Below are 26,703 nucleotides of genomic sequence, written 5' to 3' on the forward strand. Positions count from 1 at the left end.
GGCAGTGGAGGACAGACACATAAACAGTGATTCACAGAACGGGAAGCCTAAATAGACAACATATGAAAAATGCTCATCCTCACTAGTCACCAGAGAAATGCAAAATGAAGCAACAAGATACCATTTAACACCCATCAGATTGACTAAAAATTAAAAAGAGCTCAGCACCAAGTGTCAGTGGGGATATCGGGAAATGGAACTTCATACTCTACCAATAACAGTGAAAATTTGTAAAATTTCTTTGGAGCCTAATTTGGTGATACCTAGTAAAGTTAAAGATGTACGTCAACTAAGAGCTTGCAATTCCACTTCCTCGTCTCTCATACTATGTAATTAGAGATCATCTAAAATTGATATATCAAGAAATTGAGTTAGATATAAGCAGATTCTATATCCCAGGGCTTCTCAAACTTTCACGTGTATACAAATTATCTATGATGCTTTTTAAAATGCAAGTTCTGATTCAGCAGGTCTGAGAAGAGGTCCAAGATTCAGCGTTTCTAAGAAGCTCCCAGGTGGTGCCCAAGTTGCTGATAGGAAAACTTTATTTTGAGTAACAAAGAGATAAAGCATATAGGTTGCAAACTCAAAGGCCTACAAAGGCCAGGCAGGTGGGAAAGGTGTGAAGCTGATTAGATAGGGACTGCAATGAACTAGAGAGTATACCCTGAATAGAGAGGCAACTGCTATCCAGCTTAGGCTGCACAATGCAAGTTCAGAGGTTCCAATTTCTCAAGAGAGGGCTAGAAAATTGGTTTTATATGAAATCTTCCAATTTTTAAATGTTAACAACTATTTAGAGGGGAAAACAAAACACTATATAAACTAAACAAAATGCATCTTTGGGCAAGGTATCACTTGCTGGCCTTCAGTGTGCAATCTCTGATCTAGAGTTAAGATTGTAACCAATAGAAAACTTAATATCAAACTGTTCAGAGGTTGCCTCTGGTATGTGGAGCTGGGATGGGAAGAGGAGAAGCTGGAGACTGCTGCTTCTTATCATAAGATCTTCTATACTGTTTGGTCTGTTCCTAGATGGGCATAGCTTTGACTTTTTAAAACTGTTTTTACATAAGACAGTTATGACTAAATTTACGGTTGTTCCATATTTGCCTTGCCCACCCTAGCTATGATATAGTTCAAGCTTAATCAGGAACATATCGTCTAATTACGACGTTGCTCTTGTGGGAATCCAGTAACCTACTTTATAATGATCCTTCAATGATGTGATTTCAAGGAATACAACATAGTGACAAGTAAAGATGACCTGAAGTGTAAAATTAATTAAATTGCATCAACAGCCTTCTCTGGGGTCTTGTAATCAGCCAGTAGTTCAAAAAACGTAAAAAATCTAGGACCCCAAGGCTGGATCGCCACGGAGGTCATGCTGTCCACCATACCACCAAGTACTTGAACTCTATAGTTCCCTAACTTATATTGTTCTACATTCCTGACTTCTCCTTTAATATCACATAAGGTGTAGAATACCAGGTCCAGGTCTTAAAATATTTTTGATTCACAATAACAATGATATAGTATGAATAATGACAAAGATGATGCCTAACATTTTTTGTACATTTACAATGTGCCAGACATTGTGGTCAATACTTGATGTATATCATCTTATTCGATCCTAGGAAAACCAACTGATAGCTCCCTATAAATGACTTGTTAGTTACAAAAGGACAATATTAATGTTAGAGTGAAGAAACCTGATGGACATCACCTTAATCAAGTGATCAAAGTTAACACTACAAATACTGGGACAATCTGACACCATATGCCTGCTAATATGATGCACTGAGAAGGACACAACATAACTTCAGTGGTATTTTTGTCCAAAACACGTAATCTTAACTTAATCATCATAAAACAACAGACAGACCCAAACTGAGAGACATTCTGCAAAATAACCAGCCTGTACTTTTCAAATATGTCAATGTCATGAAACACAAATGGAAGCTGAGGAACTATTACGGATTAGAGGACATTAACAAAACACGACAAATGGATTTAGTGTATGATCCTGTTTTGGATCCTGAACTGGGAAAAGTAGCTAGAAAGGACAATATCCATAAAAATGACCAATTTGAATATGTACTATGGATAACAGCATTGCATCAATTTTAAATTTCCTGATTTAGATAAAGGTACTGCGTTTAATGTAAAAGAATGTCTTTTACAGTATGTGAGTTATATCTCAATAAAGCTACTTATTGAAAAAAAAAGGCAATGTCTAAGGTTTAGGCTTTCTTCACTTCCCCATAGCTCATTCCTCACTTTCCCAGGTTTCTCAACCATGTCTTATTATATACTTTCATTCTTACTTTCCAACTTCCCTCTTGAATTTGAAGAGAACCAGTATTGGAACATTCCATCCACAATTGGTTCAGTGATGGACACACGACCCATGTCAGGCCAATTTGTACCAGCAAGACTCCATTTAGGGACTTCCATTGCTCTACCGGGAAAGGGAACTCCACTGCTGGATTAGGCATTTTGAGATTGAAGGTACCAGGGGTCTCTAGGAAGAGCCTGAAAATGGAAACCAACCAAAGGGAAGTATCTCTGTTGGTCTTGGTGAAGTAATCTGCACTGTGGATTAAGCCATGTATGAAGTTGGCTCTAACCCTGAACTTATTAAGCTTATGGTAAGCTCTAAATTGCCTGTTTTGATTAAGCCAGTTTGGGTCTTTTTTTTTTTCTTTTTTGTCACTTGGAATGAAAGAATCCTAAAGGATATAGGCTGTTTTTCCTGGGTGCCAACCCCCTCAGGACATGATTTCAAATCATCACCCCTCACGGGACCCTGCCTGTTAGGCCTAAAATTATAGGTTCCTGCCTATCAGAGGAGGGATACCAGGCAGTTCCTATACCACAACACGTGTAAATTGGATTCTCACATAACACACAAATAAATGGGCATCAAACAATTGTTATCCCATAACTGAAACGTTGGAAAGGAATTGGTGGTCATATAATGCAGAAGCATGATAAGTGGAATCAGGAGTTATTCTCTTCCTATCCAAAAGCCAGAGAGGTTATGCCGGTAAGGGAAGTCGGGGCAAAGAGTGTGGAGGACTCAATAACCTGGAGAAAGGGTAAATAATTAGGTGGGCCTCTGATAATTAAACTAGCAGAATCCCCACACAAGGAATGCCATTAGCTGTCTCTAAGAGCCAACCAAGTGAGTGTCTGTACATGTGTGACTTGAGGTTGGAAAACATGTAGAACTCCAATCAAGGTAGTCACCTCAGAGAGACCAAACTGGAAAATGACTGTAAATAAGTAACCTGAAACCCAAGTATATACTCCCCTGCACCTAGCCTCATGCTTGGCACATGGCAGTTCCAGTAAATATTTGTTGTATGAATGAATAAATCTATATGAACAAAAGGGTCAACACACCGGAGGGAAATCTATTGAGTCTGAAGTAGGCAGTCATCTTCCACGTGGCGTCCAGGGGACAGGGTATCTCAGGTAGATATATACGTAGTTAGGAACATGGATGTGGCTATGGATAGAGAAAATATAGGCAGAGACCTGGCTCTGTGTGCTTGGTTAATGTATATCCACCACTGGACTACAGACCCTCTCTCAGTGGGGGGACCCGACCTTGGACTCTACCGTGCTGAACAAGGTAAATTTTACTTATTGTGGCCTCTTGGCAGCCAGCCAGCTGGCTTTCATCTAGTGATAACCTCTGCATTTGTCATGAGCTAGGCTAGCCTTAGCACAGCGACTGCTTTAACCTATGCACGGATCAGTGAAAAATACAACCATTGCATCAGGGAAGATGTTTAAAAAGTGGAAACCATGATAGATCATCAGTGTGTGTAGTTTTTGCGGTGTGATTCCCCCTTCTACAATCTTACACTGGGGGCACTTCAAAGAGGACTGGGTGAGAATATTGCACAAAAATAACACTAGGCCTTTTGTGGCACCCAAGAGAAGGTCCAGTGGGCCTTGTCCCATCTCCATCAGGGACATCACGTTCACATAGACACTGCTACATCTCTCGTTCCAGATAGAAACACATTCCAGATTAAAAACAAAAACAAGTTTTCCATTTCTAAACCTACTAGTTCAATGCAAGGCCTTGCTTTGCTCTGTTGTGTGGTTACAGTTTATCAAAGGAAAACACAGGGGTCTCATTGTGTCCTCTGTGTCAGTCATAACTAGAGAAAGGGAGTTTGATCCCTCCTTGATTTATTCTTCCTTTTTTTTCTTTTTTGGTCGAAAGGTCAACAAAAAATATTTGCTCGGAGAGAAAGGATATTATGTAAATAATTAGCCCATTCCAAGATTATGTTGTACATATATATAGTAGAGTAGAAAGCTTAAAAAAGGACAGGAATTTACAGCGGGACTTCTTTGAGAAACAGGAACTGTCTCTATAGTTCTGCTTATCTAGAATACATGAAGAATGGATTATATTGGCTAGTGCAACGAGGCCCCCAGCCCGGACCTGGATTTTCAACGTGGCAAAGAATCAGAAACAAGTGAGGGAGAACTAAATGCTAATACCATACTGAACTGAACAGAATCTCTTCTTCGTCAAATGATAAAAATGTTGTGCTACTGGATTATGTAGACTCTCTGGGTCCTTGGTGCGTACACTAATTCCTCCTCGTGGGAAACTCTAACAGAGCATTTCTGGAATAGCCAGATAAGAGTGTGCTCAGACGGGTACCCAGGGGCATCTGGTGAGGATCATTTTGATGACGCTTTCTTTCTCTGATTTTACAGGCTCAACCACAGCTTTCTCACCTGCGGTTTGGTCTCCTGAGGCTATCTGAAGCATCAAAGGGTAACAATACTAAAATCTATACCTGACCATTAACCAATGTCTCTATTCCCCTTAGGTGCAAATGGAAATAACTTTATGTTGTTGTTGTTCATGTTTTTCCAGTGTTGTCCTCTACTTTCAAAGAAGACAGTGAAGGCTGATGAAGATTGAAAATCGTACCACCCATCAGTATTTTGAGGGCATCCAGGGTCGCTGATAGGTGTACTGTACCAGGAGTGGAGCCCTTCGTGGGAAGTTGTGGTGGATCTAGCGCCGCATCAGTGAGCCGCCTGCCAGTGAGAACAGGTGTCTGACACCCTTACCTTGTTCACCACCTCCTCAACCCACTCCACTCCTAAATGGTTTCAGGTAGCCTTGATTTAAGCCCCCAGGCCTGATGCTCGATTCTCTCCCTCCAGAAGGGACATTTTGCTAGCCTTGCCTCTAACTCACATTTCCCTTTTGGATTACTTCTGCTCTCTCTGTTCCAGGTCAACACTTTCACTGATCCAGAAACAAAAGCAAGGAAAAGCTGGAGGGGGAAAGAAACATGGAAGAAGACATTTTGGCTCCCATGGAGGCTCTGATGACCCAGGAGAGGGACACAGACTCAGCAGGAGCCCCGCCTGCAGTTCAGACCGCACTTGAAGATGCTACACTTGCTGCAAGTAGTGGGGAAAATGTGGGGCAGGAAAGCATGGGTCCAAGAGAGAGTGATGAGATGGAAAAATTGTCTGATCTCAGTCTGTGTCTGAACGTGGAAGGTGAGGCCCCATGCCCACAGGCGGCTCCCAATCACGGTGCACGGCAGGAGGCTAACAGCAGGGGAAACGTGGGGAAGAAAAACAGCCGTAAAGGGAGTAATAGAAAGGAAAGGAAGATTGTGTATTTTCCTTGGCCTCTGACGCTGCAGACTCGGGCATCTTCTGCAGCCTCGGTTCTGGGTAACGCTTGTGTCATGTGGCCTCTGCCAAGTGAGAGTAGGGAAGTTAGTGTGGGGCATGCAGCCAGGGAGCCAAGGGGGAACAGTGAGATGGAAAAGACATCCGTTCTCACTCAGCCTTGGGAGGCACCGGCTGGTGCCCCGTTGCCAGTGGCAAGTCCAGCTCAGCCCTCTCCTGAGGGGGATTCTCTAGTGGCTAAGGGGGAGACAAAATTAGGGAAGAAAAACAGCCGTAAAAGGAGAAATAAATACAAGAAGAAGATCATGGCTAGTCCCTGGCCTCTGACAGTACGGGTTTGGGCACCTTACCCAGACCCAGGTCAGCTACCAACGGCTTCTGCAGGGGCTTCAGAAGTTGCTGATGATGGAGTCGATGTGGGGCTTAGAAGCGGAGGTCCAAAGGATGAGAAGGATAAAACGTCGGTTGTTACTTCTTGTCAGAGTGCTCAGGGCCAGGGCTCATTGAAGGAGGTTTCCTTTGCTAACGATGGGGGGAACGTAGGGAAGAAAAGCAGGCATGAGAGGAGGAATGAAAAGAACAAAAGTGTCTTGTCTAGTCCTTGGCCCCTGACAGTCCAGGCTTGGGCATCATTCACAAACACAGGTCTGGTTCAGACTCGTTGGCAGGGCAAGTCTTCCAAGGCAAGTATAGGGATGAGTATGGGCCAGAAAAGCTGGCTTCAGTTGGAGAAGAGTAAGGAAGAAGCAAAGTCCGGTTTTCCTTGGGAAGGCGCCTCCTTCCCAGCAACAGCTCCGGGGCAGGCTTCATTTGAGGGGGCTTCTGCTCTGGAAGACCTACATTCCAAGCTGAGCCAAACCAAGAAGATGCCCAAGAGGGAAGATGAGGACCAAGTGCAGAGCAGTGCAGAGAAAAGCCTGGAACCCTCTCAGGGCTGTAGAGATGTAGAGAGATACTCGGGGGATCAGGACTTCTGGGAATGCACGGAGATGAATGTTGCTGGGCAAGCCGACTGTCGTGACCGCGGGGAGCTCTGCCCTCAAGAGAAGACGGAGGCTCTGACCCTGACCAGAGCCGACACCCACGTCTGTTCTTCAGTGGTGGGGACGCAGGAACAAGAGAGGGAAAGCACTGAATCTGAGACAGGCTGGATGGAGAAATGGGAAGATGTTTAAGATGTAGGAGAGAAAAGAAAGGGAACTAAGGAGCTCTCTGGGCCTTGGAAGAGTGACCATCTGTCTCTGTTTGGGAGAGAGAAGGGTTTAAAATGCTACTCTGAGGAAGGAGAGGCTCGCTACACAAATGGTCAATTTTCTCCTGTTATACCATAATATCGCAATCACACTCTTGATGGGCGACCTCTCTCCTAAATAAGTTTTAAGTTTACAGGTGGTAGATGCTGTATAGTTGGCACATACAGGGTAACGTTTTAGAGAAGCAAACGTCCTTATTCTGTCTGTGCTCTTTCCCATAAGATTTTTCACATCCTTGGGAGAGGTCTGTTATTTATGGCTGACAAATGGTATTATGAGTCTAGAGTGTAAACCAATGGCAGAATGTGTACTGGATCCGGAGAACACTTTTCCTGACTGGAAAATGTTATTGTGTATTGTATATTAGACTGTAAATTGCCTTAATGGTTGCAGTGAGTTCCTGGACTGGCCAGTTTACAGTTGCTGAGAGCACAGACTCTAGAGTCACAATGCCTGGGTTCAAACCCCAGGTTTGCAACTCACTACCTGTGTTCCTCTGAGCAAGTCACTCCTCTCCTCTGGATCCCAGATTGTGCTTCTATCACCTGGTGATAATAATAGCACCTGCCTCGTAGAATTGCATGAGGATTAAATGAGTTAACACAATTGAAGCCTTTAGAAGAGTACTCTGCGTATAATAAGCCCTCAAACAGTGTCGCCTATTATTACTTTATCTTGCAGCACTAAATTTCATGGACGGGTCTGGCAACTGTAGCATTATGTGTCTTAAAAGTTATACGAATGGCAGTGCAGACGTAAGACAGAAGATGATGCCTCCACTTAAAATTGTGGTAACAACAATCCTTAAAGCCATGGAAAAATGCTATTTAAGGGGAAAACGGGCAGTAAAATGGTAGCTATCATTTTAAAGTAGTAGGATTTCAACCATGTCAAGAAAATGTGCAGCAATACAGGCCAGGAGAGAAATATGCTACTATGTTAATATTGGTTGTTGCCGGATGGTGGGATCATGCATGGGGATGTTTTTCTGCCTCTTAATTCTTCTTTTCTATAACTCCCAAATTTCTACATTACCATGTAATCAGCAAATGATCAAAATAAATTAATGAGGGGGAAGAAAAAGACTTCTCCACAGTGGACTTGGAGGAGAGTCACCCGACATGGGAGGTGCTGAAGGGACTGGACCTTCCCCAGTGAAGACTCCACAGCCTGCAGCTGCTGGAAAAGAGGTCCAGGTGCCTTTGACTGTGGCCGAACAGAACACAGACAGCTACCCTACAGGGAAGGAGGGGAAGGACTTCTATTTTTCTCAAACAGCCTGTGGGAACAAGGGAGGGGTGCTTACTTTTCTGCTATAACCAACCATTGCCTGATTTGGCAGAGACTGTGCTGCTCTGGCTATATTATTGCTGCCGTCTGTCACGTTTGTTGAAAACTTATCTAGAAGCTTGGCTGGACAATGTAGCTGGGTAAAGGTTGAGATTAAAAAGTAAATTTTTGATTTGGCCTTTTGTATAGCCTGGCTTTGGGGTCAATTTAGTTAAAATGATGTCCTGATGCATTCCCTGGCAACACTGAAGGGGTAGATATTCATGGAGGACTCGGTGGGGGGGGGGGTCAAGTGCCCCTTTTATGTGTCCCAGATGCTCTAGCAGGGTTTTGGGAACTTTTAGAGAAGAACCTTCTTGAAGGTACAGGTGGGACTTTTCCGATGCCCCCTCATCTTCCTGCCCTGAGAGGTCCAGCTATACTCTGATCCCCCTTGAAGGGGACGGTAGTACCCCCAGTTGGTCACATGCCTTGCTGTAAAACCCATGGCCTTAACCAGAAGAGGGACTGAGTGTATGTGTGTGTTGGACAAGTGGCCGCATAGTCTTACTACCCCTCACTGTAATCTCAGGGGCGGGCTCTCTGATATACATCAAGGTTAGAATATAGGGAATGAAAGACTTCCAATGGAGCAGGGCTTTGGAAGGAAAAGAACAAAGGGCTCCATGCTTTCCCCCAGGTGAGTTTTCCCCTCCACTGTCTGCCACATTAGTGGGAAATTCAGCGCAGGAAAACTAAGCAGAGCAAGGGGAGGAACAGGGGAAAGGAATTGAGAAACTGGTTGCCCAGTTCTTGGTCTTGTTCAAGTTTAAAGCTATACAAGAGGGTAAAAGGGGTCTGAGGTTTCTTCATTGTCCAGCTCAGCTCACCTGGGTAAGAGACTCACAATGGATTTGAGGCAGAAGCCTATAACTATGAATAAAGACTGCGTTTACCTAATGTATTTCCTGTGTCACATTAATCTTGGGAACCTTCAAGTACAACAGCAGGCAACTGACAAGAGTCTTGGTACAGTGTTGTGGAGGGAATCCAAGCATCTGAGAAACACAGCTAGCCTTGTGGCTGTCCTTTCTTTATCCTACTGTTGCCAAAGCTTGTACATAAAAGAGGTGGGAGCCGGGAGAACTGTTCTTTGACAAAGGCAACATGATGGAATCACTCATTATGGGATAAGACCTTGACCCTGAGCTTTGTAGTCCCAACACATTATTTCTGCCTATTTCAAATCTAAATCCTTCTGCCTGCCTTTCTTCCCTAAGAATTCTTGACATTTCTAGCCCTGTCTATCACTGCTCCCCAACAGGAACCATCTACTGCAACCAAGCTGGTCACCTTAGTGTCCCCCAAATACGCTATATGAGCATCCTCACCTGCAGCCTTTTTTCAAATTCTTGCCTACGCCTGGCCTGTCTTTCTCTCCTGGAACAGAGTCCCAGCTCCCATTTCAGAACACAAAGCTCCACTAGGCCTTCCCCTCAGCTCACTGATGCATTTTCATTGTTTTATCTGGGCCTTTCTTTTCACCTGAACCAAAGCTATTTTCTCTGTTGCTTCAGGGGCTCAGTGAAGTTTTGTAACAGGAAATATTCCTGCAGGATATATATTGTTCTAAAACTCAGTCAGCCACTTGGGGGGGGTCACTTCCTGTATACATCAAGTGGGCTGGGTTCACAAGGGACTGTACTCTGATTTCACAGCTAGGTAAAGAAATTGCTGAACATCATTCATTTCCTACCAGTAAAATAAACGGGCTCCCTGGGGTGGGGATGGGGGAGCCCTGAGAAACTCAATAGCTCTTTCATGGGACCTGCCTTAAATAACAATCGTGCAGTACCCAGAGTTTATATAGTCCTTAGCTTCCAAGAGGTTCACAGTGGTCCTTAATATCAAAATATGCTGTCCGTAGTTCATGAACATGGCATCAATGGCCCATTAGCAGTAGGATGTGGGTTTGGAGTTGTTTTGCCAGCAGGGGTGAGGCTGCACTCAATCTTTCAGTCTCTTACTCCTTGTGACTGAAGGCAGCTATTTTCCAGCCAGGGATGGGCCTTGGAAGGGAGTAAAGCTAAATGATCCACAAAGTCCCCTCCCCTGGCCCAGAGCTCTCACCATGTCAGCTCACCAGCCAGAAGTACTTCAGTCTCTCAAGGCTCTTGTGTTCTTTGATTACTCACATGACTCCAGGAGTGTGGGCTCTGGAGTCTGACCACCTGAATTCAAACCCTGACTCTTCTTACTAACTTGGATAAATTACCGAACCCTTCTATGCCTCAATTTCTTCAACTGTAAAACGAAACTAATAATAGTACCTACCTCTTAAGATTGTTGGGAGGATGAAGAGAGTTAATATGTGTCAAGTGCCTAGAGTAGTGCCTGGCATGTATTTAAGTCCTCAATTCATGTTGGCTATTCCTATTATTCATTCTTCCCCAATGAAGAAACCAAGAACTGAAGTATTTTGCCCTGCCGGCTTTGGTTTGCCCTACAACCTAGTGCCAAGTTCTTCATCTTCAACTGGTTATCAAACTAGATTCCTTGACAACCATGTGACAGCCCTCACCCCTTTCCCATCCTGATAACACTATTTAAGTTCTCTTTTGACACTGCCATGGGTGCGTCAGAGAAACTTCAAAGAAACATTGTTTCTGCCCTCAGTGAGCTCAACATTTACTTCTGAAGATGGGCCAAAAGGAAGGCAACTTTGGCAGCATACACACCCTATCACAGTGAGCACAGCCCAAACCCATTGGATCTAGGCACATGCAGGCCCAGCCCAAGAACATGTTTTTAACCCAAAGTTGGGAAAGCCACAAAAAAGGTCTGGGCGGGGACTTCTCTGGTGGTCCAGTGGTAAGGAATCCACCCCCCACTGCAGGGGACGCAGGTTCGAACCCTGGTCGGGGACCTAAGATCCCACATGCTGCAGGGCAACTAAGCCCGCATGCCACAAGAGTGCTGCAACTAGAGAGAAACCCGAGCAGACCGTGTGCTGTAACGTGAAGATCTCGCAAGCCTCAACAAAGATCCTATGTGCTGCAACTAAGACCTGATGTAACCGAAAAAGTTAAGGAAAATAAGTAAATAAAATAAATAGTTTTTAAAAATTTGTTTAATAAATAAAAGATCTGGGTGATGTCTTATAAGACATTCCTGGTTTGGTTTCCTGACAAGGTGAGAAAAATCCACATCTGTTAATCACCCACAATTATGCTGGATACTGTGAGAATATCTATCTATCTATCTATCTATCTATCTATCTATCATCTATCTATCTACCTACCTGTCTATTTCTTATTTCAGCAGGGTACCAGATCCTTGAAGAGTTTCCAATCTAGCAAAAATCCTGAAACAATTTTTAAAATAATGCAACAAAAGGACAAATGTTGTATGATTCCACTTATATGAGGTACCTAGAATAGTCAAATTCATAGAGACAGAAAGTAATATAATGGCTACCAGGGGCTGGGGGTGCAGAATGGAGGTACGAAGTTTCAGTTTGGAATGATGTAAAAGTTCTGGAACTAGACAGTGGTGATGGTTGCACAACAACGTGAATGTACTTAATAATACAGAACTGTACATCTAAAAATCGTTAATATTATAGGTTTTAAGATATGTACATTTTACCAAATTAAAAAAAAAATGGGCTTCCCTGGTGGCGCAGTGGTTGAGAATCTGCCTGCCAATGCAGGTGACACGGGTTCGAGCCCTGGTCTGGGAAGATCCCACATGCCGCGGAGCAGCTGGGCCCGTGAGCCACAACTACTGAGCCTGTGCGTCTGGAGCCTGTGCTCCGCAACGGGAGGGGCCGCGATAGTGAAAGGCCTGCGCACCGCGATGCAGAAGAGTGGCCCCCGCTTGCCGCAACTGGAGAAAGCCCTCGCACAGAAACGAAGACCCAACACAGCCATAAATAAATACATAAATAAATTTTTAAAAAAAAATAATGCAAGACTATAAAAAGAACTCACATGCTAAATTATGCAAACTATGCTGAAAGTTATTTCTGGTCATAATGTGTTCGGAATAAGGAAAACCGAAAGACGGCTGGAGTAGCTCAGGAAAGTTTTCTAGAAAAGGCAAGATATGAGCCAGGATTAGATGAAGGGGGACAATTTGGAAAAGGGGGAGTGAGAGGAAAATTGCTGGAGCAGAGGCCCAGAGATAGTGACGAGTATGGCCCCCAAAATGAGCACCGTCGCCCCACAGAAAGAGGTGTGTGTGCTTACCCAGCAGTGGGAACTGTGGCCGCTTGAGTGGGGTGGAGCCTGGCCACAGAGGGACTTGAAATGCAGGCAGACACTTGAATTGGAAGCTTTGGGCACTGGACATTCATTGTAGTGCTATATAATTTCATTTTTTACTACTGAAATCTGAGCAACATCTGCAGTCTACTTAATTATAAGGAGTCTGGTTTTGATAATATGTTATAATTATGTAAGATGTCACCATCGGGGGGGGGAATTGGGGTGATGGGTATTAGAGACCTCTTGGCACTCTTTCTGCAACTTCTTGTGAGTCTATCATTATTTCAAAATCAAAAGTTAGAAAATGAATGTTCGAAAGATCAATGTGTCATCTGTGTGCGCACTGATTTGAAAGGTGAAATGGACACAGGATGAGAAAAAGTTATTCCAAGCAGGTATTTCCTCACTTAAACATGGTTCATTCAGAAAAGAGGTTGGCCCTGGGTAAACAACACTTTCCTTTGGGCTGTTCAGTCAAGGAGAAAAATTTTTTGAGTTTGTTGAATTTTTGAGCCAAGTGCCGTGTTGCTGGATAAGGATGTTTGGTCTTGGGAATTTGGAATTGAGACTTTCTAGTCAGCCATCTGGGGGTGAGTCAGGCTCTGACAGGGCAAACAGCCACCTGTTTATAAAGAAACTGTGAATGATTCATCTGCTCAGATGTTGAACCAGCTAAACTAGAGCCTATTCTCTAGGAAAACAATGGAAACACCTCTAAAGGTCTGTAGCCTATAGAGAAGGTGCTGGGCTTGGTACAATCTTCTACAGCAAGTGAGTGGGCATCTGGCTGTACAATATGCCCATCGAGCGACACAGACTCAGAAGTCCATCATCCAAACATCATCTGCTTATCCAACCAAGCCCACTCAGCATCCAGAATCTACAAAAGAAAAAGCTGAATGCCAACAAGCAAATTTCTCCCACTTTCCTTCCTTGTATTTCTTTTCAGAAAACAGATGTTGGTTGGGGTGGATAGTGAGTGAAGGGACAGGAGCTGGAGGGCATCCTTCCAGATCGGCTCTTCTTAACCGGTAGCTAGCTAGCCCATCGTCCCTTTGCCCCCCTCCCCCAGCTGACTGGGACCTCAGATGAGCCACTTGGAGTAAATCTGGCTGGCTGGCTTCAGCTGGTTGCCTGGATACAAGCCAAAAGTGGAGTGGCAGGGTGATGAGAAGGAACTGGAATCTCTCTTCCCTGTTTTCGTCTTCCACTTGCTCTTCCTAAAGTTTACACCCTTCATCCCATTCGGTTTCCGGCTTCAGCATTCCTTTCTGGGGCACAGGCCTCTTGCTGCCGGTTGAGTTTGTTTTCGGCCCTGCACAGCGGCTGGCTTCCTTAATGTTTCCGAGGCAGCTCAATTATCTTGATTGTTTCAGTTTGGGCTCCCTAATTAAACCAGCTGGTCATGAATACACAGAGGATTTATCACTTAATAGCTGAACGGCTAGGTCACGAAGGAATAGGAGAGAAACAGTCAAGTGATTGTTAACCTTGCAGAAAATGTAACAAGGAGATGGCCATTTGCTTCCTGTTGTATGCTTTAAGGTTCCTGCCTGTGAAAGGACGGCTTGTGTTTTCCCTTTTTGGCCTTGGGGGTCGGAAGCACAGTTTGCGGTGAGGTAAGGGGCATGGCAGGGTGGACGGCAAGCAGAGGAGCCTGGGATTTCTGAGAGCAAGCTGCGTACTTTTGGTTTTTGTGTATCTCCTCAGACTAGTATCCTACAAAGTTTGTTCTAAAGGTATTTGCATGATTTCCCGGGCAGGTATTTGCATTCACCTGGGTAGGTAGCTCCATTCCAGTCCTTCCCACCGCTCCTGTGTGGCTCTAGGGAGAGGGTAGAGTGAGTTAGCCAAGGGGACTCAAAACTTTAATGCCTTCCTTCATCACATCCCAAACTCTGTTCCCATTTAGCTGGTGACTGATGAGGATCCTTGACCTTGACCTACACCAGTGCTCCAGCAAAGCAGAACAATTACCCCAAGGCCAGGCGATACACCAGGCCAACAAAGTCACTTTTAACTCTCAAATTGCGTGCTGTGGTTGGGAGTGAGGAAGAGAGGCTTTTGAGTACGGGAACCTCTTGAGCACCTCCTAGCAGTGGACCGTGTGATGTACCCTGCTCGCAAGCCTGTGCTCTTTCTTCTGCGAACACACTGGGCTACAAAACCAGCTGTATGGTGAACCAGGGAGGTATGCAGCCCCTTGGGGAAGGAGATGCGTGGGCATCGGAAAAGTCCCACCTATACCTTCAAGAAGGTTCTTCTCTAAAAGTTCCCAAACCCCTGCTAGAGCATCTGGGACACATAAAAGGGGCACTTGACCACCCCCCCCCACCCCGAGTCCTCCATGAATATCTACCCCTTCAATGTTGCCAGGGAATGCATCAGGACATCATTTTAACTAAATTGACCCCAAAGCCAGGCTATACAAAAGGCCAAATCAAAAATTTACTTTTTAATCTCAACCTTTACCCAGCTACATTGTCCAGCCAAGCTTCTAGATAAGTTTTCAACAAACGTGACAGACGGCAGCAATAATATAGCCAGAGCAGCACGTTCCCTGCCAAATCAGCCAACGGTTGGTGACAGCAGAAGAGTAAGCGCCCCTCTCCCATGTCAGGTGAATCTCCTCCAACACGTCCATCATGGAGAAGTCGTCTTCCTCTCCTTCCCCTTCCCCTCCTCCTCCTCTTCTTTCTCCCTCTCCTTCTCCTTCTTCTTCCTTCTCCTCCTCGTCCTGTCCTCGTCTTTGTCCTCCTGCTTCTTCCTCTTCTTCTTCCCCTCACTAATTGATTTTCATTATCATCTGATTACATGGTAATGTAGAAATTTGGGAGTTGTTATAGAAAAGAATTAAGAAGCCGAAAAACATCCTCTTGCATGATCCCAGCAACCAGTAGTAACCAATATTAACATCGTAGCATATTTTTCTCCCGGCGTTTATTGCTGCACATTTTCTTGACATGGTCGAAATTCTACCACTTCAAAATGATAGCTGCCATCTTATCGTCTGCTTTCCCCCCTTAAGTAGCATTTTTCCGTGGCTTTAAGAATTTTTGTTATCACAATCTTAAATAGAGGCATCATCCTCTGTCTTACATATGCACTGCCATTTGTACAGCTTTGGGGAGAGTCATTCTTAATGCTTTGTCTTTCAGCACTAAATTTCACAGAAGAGTCTGGTGCTGTAGTATTATGTGTCCTAATAACCCCTGGGGTCTTTGTTGAATGCCAAAGCTTACCTCCATCCTTTTGCTGAAGCTGAGAAAACCAGACCCCGAAAATTTTCCTGTCGAAGTCATGTTTAAAGTTGGAGCATCTTTAGGCGTGTGGCTTCCAAGTTCTTATGTGGCAATGCCTAATGTTGTCCATTCCATGCTTCTAACGTGCAGCTCTGTTCCCTATATTATAGGATGTCCAGTTCATCCAGGTTTGCCTAGGGCTTTGTGTTCTAGCACCGAAAATCCTGTCTCTTAGGAACCACCTCAGTCCTGGACAGATCTGAACAGTGGAGAGACTGTCCCTATTTTAGCACTGAGAAGTCCTGCATCTCCAGAAACCCTTCACTCCCAGGCAAACATAAATAGTTGGTCATTCTCTATAAGATTCCGTAAGGAATTGGCTGATGGCATTGCTTTTACCAGGAGTATTTGCATTTTAATAAGACGTCCTCCAAATCATGAATGAACAATCCAAAGGAATGAATGGCTAATAGTGGAATCACAGGTACTGGGAGAAGTTGGTGGGATAGCAACTTTCCTCCCTTCCCATGCCTTTCAGTTCTCATTCAGGTGACTGCATACTCTGCCAGCTCCTTCCAGCAGGCAACATACAGTGTTATATTACGATTGTTGGGAGTCTTTATCCCCTAGGGCATGGTTCTCAAACTTGAGCTTAAATCAGTGTCACCCAGAGGGCTTGCTAAAAACATAGATTTCTGGGTCCCATCCCCAGAATTTCCCATTCAGGTAGTCTGGGGTAGGGCCAGGGATTTGCAGTTCTAAAGAGTTTCCAGGTGCTGCTGATGCTGGCGGTCCTGTGACCTTACTGAGAACCATGGTGTATATTAGTTAGTACAGTCTCTGCAGACCAACTGCATGAGTTAGAATCCTTGCTTTAATACCAATTGGTTTCACAACCTTAGCTACTTACATAACTCCTTGTGCCTCAGTTTCCTCATTGGTACAAGTGGAGGTAATAACAGGACCTCTTTCATTGGATTGTTGTGAGGTAATGAAGCAGTGCCAGGCTATAGTAAGCTACGTATGTGTTTATTAGCATTACCCCCAAGCTCATAAGAACTGATATGCTATTCTTCTTCTTTAGACTTAAAGCAAGCTGCAGGCACTTTGCGCTCCGACAAGCATTCCTGCCATGCCCGGCCCCTGGGTAGGGTTTGCAGCTGCCCTGGTTCTTCCAGATGCTGACTGCCCCTCTGGAGAAGTTTGGCTGAGCTAGCATTTAGTATTCTCTCTATCCCACCCTGCAGGCTTTTAGAGAGCTTCCAGAAAAGCTCTCCTGTTTGCCAGGAGAATGCCCATCAGTGTATCCACAAAGCAGCCCAAAGTATTTGAATAACACATGGCCCTATAAACTCCATAGACAAAGCCTTAGTTGTTGAGGAAGAAAGACCGCTTAGTTGGAATAGACACATGCGGACTTCCTTGTTTAAGGACGGATGAGTTTATAGCAGGATGCAAACATTCAGTGTGTGTATATATATATATATTCCCTTTCTCCGTTAGGAGGGGTCATTTGGCCCATTGTCCAGCAAAGAGCAACCTTCCCCAGGACGAAGGGCACATTTCTCCTCTTCCCTGCAGGAAGCAGAGGTAAGCGATTGAGTTTCGTGAACACTGAGCCCCTTCCCTGACCTCCAGGGAAGATAAGTCTCTTTTCTGTTGCCATTGATTGGGAGTCCGGTTTTAAAAGAGCCCCTGAGGCTCTCCCTGGTGGGCCCTGAAGGGCTTTTGCTAGTGTCAGTGGAAGAAAGAGGTGGATCTGCAGGGGAAAACAGCCAGCCTGAGAGTACATGGTAGATTTTAAGGGAGCAGGCACCACTCAGAGGCGACAGATATTTGCCACTTAGAATTTGGGCCTGTGTTGTTGGATCTTAAGACTTTAAAAAAAAAAAAAGAAGAATGGGGCTTCCCTGGTGGCGCAGTGGTTGAGAATCTGCCTGCCAATGCAGGGGACACGGGTTCGAGCCCTGGTCCGGGAAGATCCCACATGCCGTGGAGCAACTAGGCCCATGAGCCACAATTACTGAGCCTGCGCGTCTGGAGCCTGTGCTCCGCAACAAGAGAGGCCGCGATAGAGAGAGGCCCACGCACCGCGATGAAGAGTGGCCCCCGCTTGCCGCAACTGGAGAAAGCCCTCGCACAGAAACGAAGACCCAACACAGCCATAAGTAAAATAAATAAATAAATAAAAATTAAAAAAAAAAAAAAGAAGAAGCCCAAACTCCAGTTTTTTAAAGGAAATCTCCTTTTTTTCTTGACCGTGCCACTTTTGGGATCTTAGTTCCCAGACCAGGGATTGAACCCTGGCCACAGCAGTGAAAGCGCTGAGTCCTAACCACTGGACCGACAGGGAATTTCTGAAATCTCCCAATTTTTAAATGTTGTTAACCAACTGAAATCTTAAAACAAAAAACATACCATGTAAGCCAAACAAATATGTCCACAGCACATACTTGCTGCCAGCATATGACCTCCGCGTCATTATGAGAGAAAAGACACTAGGGCTTTTAGCACGGATGGCAAATGAGGTTAGCAGCAGGCAGGCAGGAGAGGCTCGGTGGGTGGAGAAAGGAGGAACAGGAGCCCTAAGTAGGGTCCTTGAACTGAGGGTGAGCACTGCCAGCTAGCTACCCAACCTTCAGCGGGTAACAACTAACATTTATTGGACACACGCTGTGCCAGGCATTGTTCTGAAAGCTTGACTTGTATTATTTAATTCAATCATCACAATATCCCTGGGAGGTCGGTCTCATTATTAACCCCATTTTAGTTCACTTCACCTGCACCCCAGGTTCGCTCCAGCTGACTTCACGGACCAGGAGCTTTGCCCTGCCTGGACAAAGCACCCTACGAGCCAATGCACTGCTATGGGCGTTGGTTTTTTATTATTTATTTATTTATTTATTTATTTATTTATGGCTGAGTTGGGTCTTCGTTGCTGCGTGCGGGCTTTCTCTAGTTGTGGCAAGCGGGGGCTATTCTTCGTTGCGGTGCGCAGTCCTCTCCCCGCGACTGCCTCCCGCCTCCATCCACCCCCCCCACCACCACCCGGGCCTGCTGCCCGAGCACAGGCTCCAGGAGCGTGACCTTCAGTAGTTAGGTAGGTACCGTGTTGGTAGGTACCATGGATTTCATGCAGCAACACTACCCCAACCCTAAGAAACCTAGGAGTCCTGGCCAGGCATCACAGAGGAGCTCCCGAACCTGTTTGCTGGGGCCATGAGCTGAGCATGCCAGAGTTTAGACAGTGGGAAGTAGCTACATTATTCTAGTTTTATCTCCTGTTGTCTTAAAAACTAGTAGCAGAGCACCAAAGGAGTAACCAACAGAACAAATCAGCTTTGATGGGAGGCAGGGCATGGGCTCTCCATGCCTTTGAAAGCTACTTTTTACAGGAGATTGCAGGGAGGGATTTGGGGGGCACTGGAGAAGAACATGAAGATACTGGGAGCCCAGAGCCGAGAGGAGTGGAAAAGAAGGCTAGAAGGAGGCAAAGAGAAAGTTGGCCTGCTACATGACTTTTCTGAGGGCCAGTCTTGAATGGAGGTCATTAGCCTGGCTGCGAAAGAACCACAGAAGGAAATGGGGTTAGGAAATTCAATCAGTCCAAATGTTGGACTAGGGCCCCGGTCTCTTTGAACATTTTTTCCATTTCCTTTGCGTAACTGCAGCCACAGACGTGGGGAGGGGATTGTGAATCTGGCCTAAGGTCTTGGTTTATCATTATCTAAATATATATTTACCAAAGGCTTACCAAACAGGGTTTTTTTTTTAAAAGTTCTGGGTGATGTCCTTTCTGGTATTTTCTTAGGGAAATCAGATTGTTGCTTCATCAAATGATGGGTTATTTATTGATGGAGAAAAGTAGCCAGCAAGACCATTTCCCCATATTGTTTAGTAACTTTTACACACACTCCTAAGTCATATTTATATACTGGCTTAGCCCTAGTAATTACTAAACAACAGGAAATTCCTAAAAGGTTTCAGTATATATAAGGCATGGACGTATGTACACTACCAAATGTAAAATAGATAGCTAGTGGGAAGCAGCTGCATAGCACAGGGAGATCAGCTCAGTGCTTTGTGACCACCTAGAGGGGTGGGATAGGGAGGGTGGGAGGGAGGGAGCCGCAAGAGGGAAGAGATATGGGGATATATGTATATGTATAGCTGATTCACTTTGTTATAAAGCAGAAACTAACACACCGTTGTAAAGCAATTATACTCCAATAAAGATGTTAAAAAAAAAAAGGTATCAAAACATTTTGGCTTAAAAAAAAAAACCTTTTGGCTAGAGAGTTTCATGTTCACTTCACAATGTCAAAGCTGAAGTTCATGGGTTTTCCTCTCTCAATATCTGAATATGATTACTTTGGACCCACTAGTTAATTGGTCATTCGATAGCATCTATTGGGTACTCACTGTTGCCATCGTTGTGCCTAGTAACAATAGCTACCATTTACTGAGCACTTACTAACTGCCAAATATTGGGCTAAGTAGATTATCTTATTTAATCCTAATAACCACCCTACTCAGTTAGTGTTGCTACCTTCATTTTACAGATGAAGAAACTGAGACTTGGAGGAGTTTAGTAACTTGCCCAGGGCCATAATACAAGCCCAGGTCTCTCTGCCTCCAAAATCTGTGTCCTAAACTACAATAACAACCACAACACCGTCAGTGACAATGATTGACTTTTATTGAATACTTTACATGCCAAACATAGCACTAAGTGTTATTTATGTGTCATCTCATTTAATCCTCAGAATGATTCTGTGAGCTCAGCACTATTACCATTATCCCTATTTTGCATATGAAGGAAATGAGGCTCAAAATGTCAATCTTTCCAAAATCACACAGCTGGTAAGTGAAGGAACTATGATTCAAAATAGCTCCATGTGACAGCAGAGGCCAACTCAAAGGTCACCTCCTCCAGGAAGCTTTCCATAAACCCTCTAAAATGTTTTAGGTGCCTATGTACCAGGTTGTTGTGAGCACTGAATGGGTTAATAAAGCACAGCAGTATCTAGCAACCTAGCATTTTTATCATTATTATTGAAAGGAAATAAGACAATCCCATTCCTATCTTGAAGGAACAGTCTTACCTGCCAGTTAACCAAATATAGCAGAAAGTAAGTGTGAAACCAGCGTGATGACAATAATAGACTTGGATGCAAAATCCTGTTTCTGAAAACTTCCTGTCTCCTGTTTTTGACCTGAACTCCTTGGTGACTATAAGAACTCTCTAGAAGCCTCCTAACAGAGGTCCACAGCAGATGTGGTTCATTTGTCCTGCACAGTGGTTTGTTGTTTGTTTTCATTTTTGACGTTAATATATTAAGGCACAGCATGCACACTCCACCTCACTGTGGGCACCACTGCTCTCTACTGTTTTAAACTCTCAACATCCCTGCTTAGCCCCTGAAGGCCTTTGAGTTGGAAACCTCTGCCCTAGTACCTCTACCCAGGGCCTTCATCAGGGACCAGCTGCCCTGGAAGAACTCTTGATTCTTCTTCGATCTGTAAGCATCAGCCTGAATGAAGGTGTGCCCCCCACCCACTCCCCCCACGTGGCACTGACCTCCTACTTCATTCTCATCTCTTTCTGTTTCTGAGCTCCTGTTCCACACTCTGGCCATGCTGAACTTCAGTCAGTTCCTCAAACAAATCGTGTTCTCTCTCAACTCCTGTCCTTAGCACTTGCTGTTCTCTCTGCTTGGAACATTCTGTTTTTTTTTTTTTTACACCAGTTATTATTTTTATTTATTTTTGCAGCTTGGAACATTCTTAACCCTACTTCACTAGGTTAATTCTTCCTCATCCTTCAGGTCTTTAACATAGAGATCACTTCATCCAGGAACCTTTTCCCAACACTTTAAGTAAATATTAAGGGCTCCTCCTCTGAACCCTCATAGCGCCCTATACTTTAGTAGCAGAGACTGGCTAGTTTTTCACTAGCCCTATTTCCTTACTGGACAAAGGGGAAGATTACATGTCCCAGGTCTCTCTTACCTTTGGATTGACTTGTAGTCACTCTCGAGTCTGGCCATAAATCACGCTATGTGATACTCCACGTGCTGTCTTTGCTTATTGGCTGCAGAATACAGAAGATCCATTGACGGACCTGAGGAGGTCTATGGGATGGTGAAGCCATATGACAGAAAGAGCCTGGATCCTGAGTCCTTGAAAGACAGCTGCCTAGGAGAGCTGTTTGAACTGGATTGGCCTGTGACACGAATGACAAACTTTATTGTGTTGAACCACTGAGATGTGAGGGTTGTTTGTTACAGCAACTAGAAATAATTACCTTGATTAATGTATCTTCCTTATGTCATAGTTCATAAAACCCTGATAGTAACTGCCTATTTACTCGTCTTTACTAGTCATTAGAATGTAAGCTCCACCAAGGCAGGGAGTTCTGTCTGTTTTATTCTCTACTATATCTCTAGCATCTAGGGTGCCTGGCACTTGTTAATTACTCAATAAATATTTGTTGAATCAAAAAATGAATGAGCATCTTATTTCTTTTAAAACCCACTTTGAAAGAGTAGAAGGAGCCATACCATGCCATCAGGGCCATCGCACTCAGTGCTGCCTGAGGGAGAAGCTGCCTTGACCAAACACCAAGTGATGCATTCTAGATCACAGCTCTAGAACCAAATTTATGGGGATAATCCCATCATCCCTTACATTTCTGTTAACCTCAGCCATTGACAGTCTAACCCTACCACCCCCCAGTCCCAAAACCTCTTGCCAAGGTCACTGAAGACTTCCACGTTACCACATCCAATAGGGTCCTTTTTGTCCTCATCTAACTTGATCTTCCAACAGTGTTCAGTACAGTTTACTACTCTCCTCCAACAGTCTCCTCTCTCAGCCTCTGTAACATTGTAAATTAAAAAAAAAAATCTCCTATATCTTTGACTGTTCCCTTTCAGTCTGTTTTGAAGCCTCCTCCTCTAGCTAATATCTGTTCCCACGGCATCTATAGGTTAATTTCTTCCATATTCGTATTCCCAACCCAAAGTCTCCTCTAAATGCTAGACTCACATCACCAACTGCCCAGAGATCTACTTGGAGTTCTCAGAGGCAATTCAAACTTCAGCTATCCAAAATAGAACTCTCTATTAGTGTCCTCTTCCTACCCCTTCGGTATAACTGTTCCTTTCCATCTTTTCCATCTCATCAAAAGGAATCACCATCTACCAAGTTACTGAAGCCAGAAACTACTGAATCATTCTTGATTCTGCTATCTCCCTCACCTCTAACATCTAATCAGCAAGTTCTATAGTTTCTACATCCAAAGTATACCATGTACCACTCTTCTTTATTTTCATGGCCAACACTTTAGTCTAAGCCAGTATTACTTCTTGCCCGTACTACTGTAATAAACTCTTAACTGATTATCTAACTTATACTCTCCTTCCTTCTAGTCTAGTCTCCACACATGAGCCAGAATAATCTTTTAAAAGGGCTTTCCTTGCACTTTAAATGAAGTCCATACTCTTTCAATGGGCTACAAGTCTCTATGTAATCTGGCCTTTGCCTACTTCTCCCACCTCCTCTCAGATCACTTTCCTCCGATCCTAGTAGACATACTGTCTCCTTTCAGGTCTGTGAATAAGGCAAGCTCTTTTCTGTCTCAGGCCCCTAAAACATGCTAGGCCTTCTGCCTGGAAAACACTTTCTTTCCCTTACTCCTGGCTGTTCTTCACAAGGCTAACTCCTTAATAAAAATATCCCCACATACAAGTCCTCCTTCCCTGACCACAATTTCTAAGTATGCTCCCTCCTCATTCTCTACAACTGCTCTCCCATTTCCTTCACACACCTATCACAATTTGAAATTACATATTTATTGCTTATTTACTTGTTTTTTTTTTTTGCTGCGCTGGGTCTTCGTTGCGTCTTCGTTGCTGCACACGGGCTTTCTCTAGTTGCGGCGAGCAGAGGCTACTCTTTGTTGTGGTGCGTTGGCTTCTCAATGCCGTGGCTTCTCTTGTTCCGGAGCACGGTCTCTAGGCGTGTGGGCTTCAGTAGTTGTGGCACGTGGGCCCAGTAGTTGTGGCTCGCAGGCTCTAGAGCACGGGCTCAGTAGTTGTGGTGCACGGGCTTTGTTGCACCACGACATGTGGATCTTCCTGGACCAGGGATCAAACCCGTGTCCCTGCATTGGCAGGCAGATTCTTAATCACTAGACCACCAGGGAAGTCCTCCTTATTTACTTGTTGATTGTCTATGTTCCCCCATTGTATTTTAACTTTATAAGGGCAAAGACAGCATCTGCTTTATTCTATCAATGTATTACATAGCACCTAGCACAGTGCTTGGCACATAGTAGTTACTCTATAATGTGTGTTGAATGAAAGAGCAAGAATTTCCACCTAGCTTGTGGAATTTGAGGAGGATGGTGAGGTTGCCTCCAATCCCATTCTAAAAAAACACTCTCTCTCCATCCCATTCAACTTATAACAGCATGTGAAATCCCCATTTGAATCAATCCTTTGGGCTAAGGCACTAGTTGGCAAACTACAGCCCACTAGCCAAATCTGGCCCGCCACCTGTTTTTGTACGTCCAAACTGAGAATAGTTTTTTTTTTTTTAAAGGATATTCTTTTTTTTTTAAATTTTTTATTTTGTTTATTTATTTATGGCTGTGTTGGGTCTTCGTTTCTGTGCGAGGGCTTTCTCTAGTTGCGGCAAGTGAGGGCCACTCTTCATCGCGGTGCGCGGGCCTCTCACTATCGCGGCCTCTCTTGCTGTGGAGCACAGGCTCCAGACGCGCAGGCTCAGTAATTGTGGCTCACGGGCCTAGTCGCTCCGCGGCATGTGGGATCTTCCCAGACCAGGGCTCGAACCCGTGTCCCCTGCATTGGCAGGCAGATTCTCAACCACTGCGCCACCAGGGAAGCCCGAGAATAGTTTTTATATTTTTACATGATTAAAAAAATTCAAAAGAAGAATACTACTTCATGACGTGAAAATTACATGAAATTCAATTTATTTACTTATTGGAACATAGCCACTCCAATTTGTTTATGAATTATCTATTGCTAATGTCATGCTACAATAGCAGTGTTGAATAGTGGCAGCAAAGACTATGTATGGCCCTCAAAGCCTAAAATATTGACTATTTGTCCCATTACAGAGAAAGTATGCCAACCCTTGGGCTAATGTATTGAATGATCCTATTAAGATGTGTTGCCTGAGAAAAGTAGCAGAGTGAGCCATTATCTATCTGCCATCAACACTCAAACTTGGATTTGTTGATTTGATTTGTTTCAGTCACCCAGAAGGGGCCTAGGAAAATGGGTTATAAATCAAGGGAAGTTTTGTTGGGGGAAGAGAGTAAGACAGGTCCAAAGCACGTACCCCTGACCTTCTCTGGGGAGAAGAGGTACATTTAAGTTGTCCCAAAATTCGAAGTCATGAGTGGGGACCAGGGAAAGGGGACAGTGGTGAATGAACCATGAGGGGGGTGGCGTCTGTCCATGCACAGTGGGAGAGAGGAAAAAGAGTATCTTCTTGCCCACATCTCCTCCTCGTTGCTTGATGCTTAAAGTGTCTGGGAGCCATAGAGAAGGCAGCCCAGCAGAAGCTAAGAACCTGCCGTAGAGTAGGTCAGGCTTCCCGTTCAGTGGAAACTCATGGTTTCCATTGTGATGAACCTTGGGGGTGCCTGGTAACACTTGGGCTGGGGGACCATCCACCTGGGAGGGAGAGCTGGCCGCAGAGTCACTCCGAGGAGCACAGAGCGTCAGGAAAGCCTTGGGTCCCCGGAGGACCAGGGAAGGGATAAGACTGAATGTCAGCAGCACTTCATTCACTGTGTTGCTCTTTACCCTCCTTCATACACATCCTCCAGATTTAGCTTTGTAATCACCAAGATCTGAAGCACCTCATCGCTATCAAGTCCTCTGTAACCGCTTTCCCCCGAACTCAAAACGTGACGGTTGGGATTGGGGCAGAGGTTTTCTACCCCTCTCCCAGCTTCTTTCTTACACCAAAGAGATGGCATGCTCCTGGGCCTCCAGAGGTTTTCTCAGGAGATTTCACTCATTTATTGGCTTAGGTGAGTATGCAACCACCCAGGCAATTGTCCTGCGTGCCCACACACTGACCCAGCTCCCTTTCCCTCCCCTACTGGGCAAATTATTCCTGCTTCTCAGCATGAGTCACCACATAAGAGCTACCACAAGGTCAGGGGCCCCAGCATGCTGTTTTTTACAAAGGGTGGGGAAACAGGAGGGAGGGAAAGAGAGTGGGTAGAAATGGGGAATGGAACAAAGCGAGTAGACCACAAACCAAAGGGGTAGTCTGGTCCTGGACTTCCTATTGGCATGGTGGGCCCTTTGATGTGTTAAGCAGCCTTCCCGTTGCTATTCAGTTTCACTTCCCTTGTTGTTTTTGTTTTTTTTTTTTAAACATCTTTATTGGAGTATAATTGCTTTACATTGTTGTGTAAGTTTCTGCTGTATAACAAAGTGAATCAGTTATACGTATACATATATCCCCATATCCCCTCCCTCTTGCGTCTCCCTCCCACCCTCCCTATCCCACCCCTCTAGGTGGTCACAAAGCACTGAGCTGATCTCCCTGTGCTATGCGGCTGCTTCCTACTATTTTACGTTTGGTAGTGTATATATGTCAATACCACTCTCTCACTTTGTCCCAGCTTCCCCTTCCCCTTCCCCTTCCCTTGCTCTTTTGTTCTGTGTATTCCCTTGCAGATTAAGGAGTTTATTCTCTGCTACAGTGTTAGGGCCCAAGGGGATCGCCAAGGAGACTTAGGGAAAGAGCCCTATATGAACATTCTCATGGACCTAAATAGGTGGAGTGTAATCCTATGAAGTTAAAGGTACTGTTGGAACACCAAAAATGGTGTTGAAATCCAAGGGCAACGTAGAGAACTAGTGACCGTAGTAGGACAAGACAGGCTGGAAGAGCCCCTAACCCTGGTAATAATAAAAATATTAATAA

This window comes from Balaenoptera acutorostrata, chromosome X (assembly GCF_949987535.1).
Source record: "Balaenoptera acutorostrata chromosome X, mBalAcu1.1, whole genome shotgun sequence".
NCBI classification, from domain to species: Eukaryota; Metazoa; Chordata; class Mammalia; order Artiodactyla; family Balaenopteridae; genus Balaenoptera; species Balaenoptera acutorostrata.